The following is a 6,000-nucleotide window of genomic DNA, read 5'->3' on the forward strand; positions in this document are numbered from 1 at the left end:
ACTCTCAGCTCCCAGTGAAATGTCCCCTTCTTCTCATTCATGAGCCAAAATACAGCCTTCATGGCTTGTGGTTATCTCATCTACTTTCCCCCTCCTATCTCTGGGGCAGTTTTCGCAATTTACTATGAAACTGCAATTGTTTCTCTGTTGCTTGCCCGAGTAACACACAAAGGTACTTCCTCCTACCTAGATTCAGTGATCTGAAGTTATTCAAGATTGTTCATCATTTTTGGGGAATGTGCTAGTTAATTGGGGCAACTCTTCTAGACAGGCAGCAGTCTGTCCTCTGGCAGAACAGAGCCATGGACACAGTGGGATATGACTCCCTCACACCATGAAACTAAATTCTCAGGTCCTCCAGGTGTCCTTATTTTCCAGGGACAGGCCCTGATTTACAGAAGCCATCCCAGTTTCTGATTTGATTCCAGAATGTTCCACATTTCCTTAGGAAGCCACACTTCTCATTGGAGAAATGTTGGAGGGCATGGAGCTATGCGACCCCCGAGCCAAGGAGATTAAGTAATTATACTGTACAACCTTTAGAAGACATCAGAAAGGAGACCTATATAGGGATTCTTTTTTTAAAAAAAAGTTGAAGTTTTATTATGTTTTTATATTCGTAATTTGGAAGCCCAGAGTGGCTGGGACAACCCAGTCAGATGGACCGGGTATAAATAATAAAATGATGGTGATGATGATGGTGGTGGTGGTGGTGGAACTGGGTGTCCCTATTTACATTGGAGAAATGTTGGAGGGTGTGAATTCTTCTCAGTCACTCGTTTTCTGGAACACTTTACTCTCTGAACATGGAGTGGTACTCTGCAGACATGTATGTCATGTCCTGAGCAACTGTGAGAACATCCCCATGTATAGAGACCTGGTTTAATCATTCACAGTTCTCTTGGAAGACACAGAGCTGGTTTAGCAGCTGTGTGCATGCATTTGGTCTAGCTTGTGCTCAGTGTTCCCCGTTCAAAGCAAAGATCAGCTAATTAGCGGTTCTGCTTGTTCCCTGCCCAATTGCTGACTGGCTTCTTTCCCACATGTTTTCCCTTTCCATGTGATTGACTTGCAATGTGATCATAACACTGTTAACTGAGAAGTAAGCTCCACTTATTTCACTGTGACACGCCTGGGAGTAAATATGCTTAGGATCACAGCACACAACATTTTTGCACTAGTATCACGTTCTCCTCCCCTCCCCGTCCCTTACACTGCAAGAGCTCATAGAATCATAGAATCATAGAATCATAGAGTTGGAAGAGACCACAAGGGCCATCGAGTCCAACCCCCTGCCAAGCAGGAAACATCATCAGAGCACTCCTGACATATGGTTGTCAAGCCTCTGCTTAAAGACCTCCAAAGAAGGAGACTCCACCACACTCCTTGGCAGCAAATTCCACTGTCGAACAGCTCTTACTGTCAGGAAGTTCTTCCTAATGTTTAGGTGGAATCTTCTTTCTTGTAGTTTGGAGCCATTGCTCCGTGTCCGCTTCTCTGGAGCAGCAGAAAGCAACCTTTCTCCCTCCTCTATGTGACATCCTTTTATATATTTGAACATGGCTATCATATCACCCCTTAACCTCCTCTTCTCCAGGCTAAACATGCCCAGCTCCCTTAGCTGTTCCACAGCTTTTCAGAAACCTGTTGCTATAGCCAGCCCACTTATTTATAGCGGCACATGCTTGATTTTTAACCCTAGAAATAAAAATAAAATATATTTGCTGCATCTAATAGGAATGATCTCTATGAGGTTTTCCCCCTCAGTCGTCTGTAATTTTACATCAGCCAAATGATGCTTCTTTTTCATTCAGCAAAGCAGGAAGAAATTCTTTTGCTGCTGCCTGAGAATTTGAATGGCACCTCATAGCCCAGAGAGAGCAATAACAGATTTTTTATTACTGTCTTATAGAAGTCCCAGATGATGGGGATTTATATACTGGGAACTCTGACAGATCCCTAATTATAACAAAAGCAAGATTTTGATCTTGGTTCAGCTTGAGGGATTTTATGATGAAAACGAGATCTTCTTTTAATGCCAACCCTCAATAAAAAGACCACCGCTTTCCTTAGTCTATCAGGATTTTTATTGTATATGCAATTGACTGAAATTTTTCACCATCACTTCCCATCAGACTGGGAGAAGACACTGGTGATTGGAAGTTCCATAAAGAGCATGCAATGAAAAATATGCTGATGCCAACTTTGTGCTCAGTGCTTCACAGTATTGGAGTATGAGTTATGGCATGTCAACATCATTTAGCTGATAGGCAGCAGGGGTTTCCTTTCTGAAGAGATTCTAGTTTTTTATAAGCTATGAAGACCTGATCTAAAGTTCACAAACTTTCATGTTCTTTACTTTTTTATTGTAATATTTATGTCCTGTGTTTCTGTTGCTCCCCGCTTAAAAGTGGGTGGTGTTAAGCAACCAAGAACCATAACAACAACAACAACAACAACAACAACAACAACAACAACAACAACACCATCTTTCTGACATTTTTATACCATCCTTCATCCAAAAATCACAGGGTGGTTTACAATATACAGTGGTACCTCGGGTTACAGACGCTTCAGGTTACAGGCGCTTCAGGTTACAGACTCTGCTAACCCAGAAATAGTACCTCGGGTTAAGAACTTTGCTTCAGGATGAGAACAGAAATTGTGCAGCGGCGGCACAGCAGCAGCGGGAGGCCCCATTAGCTAAAGTGGTACCTCGGGTTAAGAACAGTTTCAGGTTAAGAACGGACCTCCAGAACGTATTAAGTTCTTAACCCGAGGTACCACTGTAAAAACATAGAAATACAAAAAACACATTCCATAATAGCAAATAAAAACAATACAGTGGTGCCTCGCAAGACGAAATTAATCCGTTCCGCGAGTCTCTTCGTCTAGCGTTTTTTTTGTCTTGTGAAGCAAGCCCATTGACGGCTTAGCGGCTTAGCGCTATTAGCGCTATTAGCGGCTTTTAGCGACTTTTAGCGGCTTATCGGATAAGCAGATAAGCGGCTTAGCGGCTTAGAAAAAGGGGGGGAAAGGGGGAAAAAACCACAGGAACTCGCAAGACATTTTCGTCTTGGGAAGCAAGCCCATAGGAAATTCGTTTTGCGAAACACCTCCAAAACGGAAAACCCTTTCGTCTAGCGGGTTTTCCATCTTGCGAGACATTCGTCTTGTGGGGCACCACTGTACCTACCTGATTTAAGAGGCCAGAGAGAAGAGGAATATTTTTGCCTGGAACCTAAAGTTATGTAAGTTATGTAAGGAAGGGAAAGTAGAGGGACAAAACAAACCAAAACAAAACACCTCTCGGATTTTAAATCACTGGACAATCAAAACTGTGGATTGGGCCTTACTTGAATTTCTTCCTTGAATGGATGTACTGTAGAGTAGAGCTAATTTTGTTTCATATGTTGGCATTTAAGGTGTTTAGCTTACTACCTCAAGTCCTTAAAGATCTTGATGCTGGACGGTACATTATGCCATCCTGGAACATGACTTAATAGAGCACAATAGCTTGGAAATATATTAAAGAAAATGAGGTGTGCAGAAGTCCAAACCAAATTCATTTATTTCTAGGCAGTTTTATGGTCACATCACCCTAGCGAATTCTCTAAGATATTGAAAGTACAAGAAATTCATACAAAAAGAAGAGAATAACTAGGAAGAGCCTGATCCTTGAAGCTTGCCACTGGATATCCGAAGCCCTATTTGCTTCCAAGGGTTTCCGCAGTCTATGGAGTGCTTTGAGAATGGGGCAGCCCAGGAGCAATTTAAGAAAATAACGGATGGTGTGTAGTTATGATTGTTTAGGGAACACTTCTGTAATTTGTATCAGTCATCTAACTTTTAGGCATCTTTAAAGTATAAGAACTTTTCCCATCATTATTTTCCATTTTATGCTTCAGCTGCTTTCAAGCCTGACCTAGATTGAATTGGTGCGCGGCAAAAAAACAATTCTGAGCAGTACTACTGCTGTAGGATTTTCAAGTTAGAAATGTAGATGCTTTAGTAACAGGCCTTAGGCTGCTTCAACATCCTATCCAGCTGCAATCCTGTGCACCCTTACCTGGGAGTAAGTCCTATTGAAATCAGTGAGTTTTATGTCTGGGCAAGCATGTATAGGGCGACCATTGGGCTCAGATCTAGTTCCCAATCATACAAAGTTTCCAGTTAAATTTTTCTATTGTATTGATGGGTGCACTCATTTATTACACACTTATTTTAATGCAGAATTACCTAATTCACACTTCTCGATGCATAAACTGAAATGCAAGTAATCCTTCAGAATTCTGCTGCTCCCCGTGCTTGTGGGGCTTGCGAGGGAAGCCTGGGTCCCAGCCCCAGGAACCACACATTTGCTCCATAAGACGCACAGACATTTCCCCTTAGATTTTAAGAGGAAAAAAGTGCGTCTTATGGAGCGAATGTGTGGGCCCTGGGGCTGGGGGGCGGGGAACCCGGGCTTTTTCAATTGACACTGTTACTTATGTCTACCAAGCATGCTCAGTTCCACTAGGCCTTGGGATTTGGGGGCAGGGAAGGGCAGTGTTCCTCTATTAGTTTTGGTTTAAAAATCCTTTGGCTGTGTACTGTAAAACAGAAACTTCCTGCAATATTTCTGATACTTGCCTGTGATTTCTCAGTGGACCTGCTTTGGTGCCAACTCTGCTGACACTCATCATCTAAGCTCGCTAATTAGGTTCACCCCCCACCAATGTGCTAATATTTCAGATATTCCAAGGCTGAATTATTGTTCTGCCTAGTTTACCTACTACTTTTGCAACTAAGCAAGTATTTAACAATTTGTAGATAGAACCATGAAGGTATTTGACCTGTAAACCTTATATGTATTTCAGTCCTTCGTCCCCAGACAAAGGAACTCTGAACTACTCGTAACTGCAAATGTTCATACCTATACCTTGTTTCCTTTCCCACTTCTTTACTGTGTCTCCTGCCGAAATTCAGATTATAAATTTCTTGGCGGGGGGTGCAATTACCAGCTTATTTTACCCTGTAATTTGCACTGTAAGTTATGGGGACTATATAAATAATCGTTATCACATGAGTTCTTAGTAGATAGCATCCTCATGCAAAAAATAAAAAAAAAAAATCCATTCTGGAAAGCAGGCAAATGGAATAGGGCTTTTTTATTTTTTAAAATGCACAGAAAATAAGAGCAATTCCTCATAAATTGCAGTGATAATCTATTTTCCAAAGTGAATCTTGGAATAATGAGGCAAACATGTTTTTGAAGATATACTACATGGGCAGTAATGGTGTGCCTAAGCCACCAAGAAAAACAAATCGGTACCATTACAGCTGTTTAAAGCAAATTGTTCAAGTGGTAAACATAATGATTCATCGGATGCTGTCAGCTAGGTTAGCTATACTGAGAACTGCTATTGTAATTCCATAGCCTTAGGAAGGCTGATCTATGAATGTATGGTTGATGTTTCATGAAATTACATGAAGAATCCTTCACTGAAAATTAAGATGCATTCTGTTTGCAGTAGAGAACACCCGCTAAAGCAAGTCGGCCTCCGAAAGGATTTGGTGCCATCACCAATTACAAGGAGCTGCCTTGCACTTGTTAGATCTGCCTCGGCCCCGTACCATCTGTTCAGATGGGCAGAGACACTCTCCAAGATCTCAAGCAGATGTCTTTCCTGCTACCTAGAAGTTGGACTCTGTCCTATTCCACTGAGCCATGGCTCCTTCTCAAAGCGGATTAAGGTTTCTGTGCCTCTGTTAGCACTTGGACATATTTTCTCATTCTAGCGATGTCATGAAGGGTGAAAGCAGCAATAGCCATATAAAAGTTCTTCCCCATGTTGAATCTGATCACACACACACACACACACACTGCACACATGACCAGTGCACACATGACCAGTGAAAACAGCAATGCTGTTGGCAGAATGAGAGATTGCTGAGCATGTTGGTAAAACATGACCTTTAGCTGCAGACAGAGGGCTAATTTCTCTAAAGTTCCAAACC

Source organism: Podarcis erhardii (assembly GCF_964252035.2).
Source record: "Podarcis erhardii genome assembly, chromosome: 4".
Classification (NCBI taxonomy): Eukaryota; Metazoa; Chordata; class Lepidosauria; order Squamata; family Lacertidae; genus Podarcis; species Podarcis erhardii.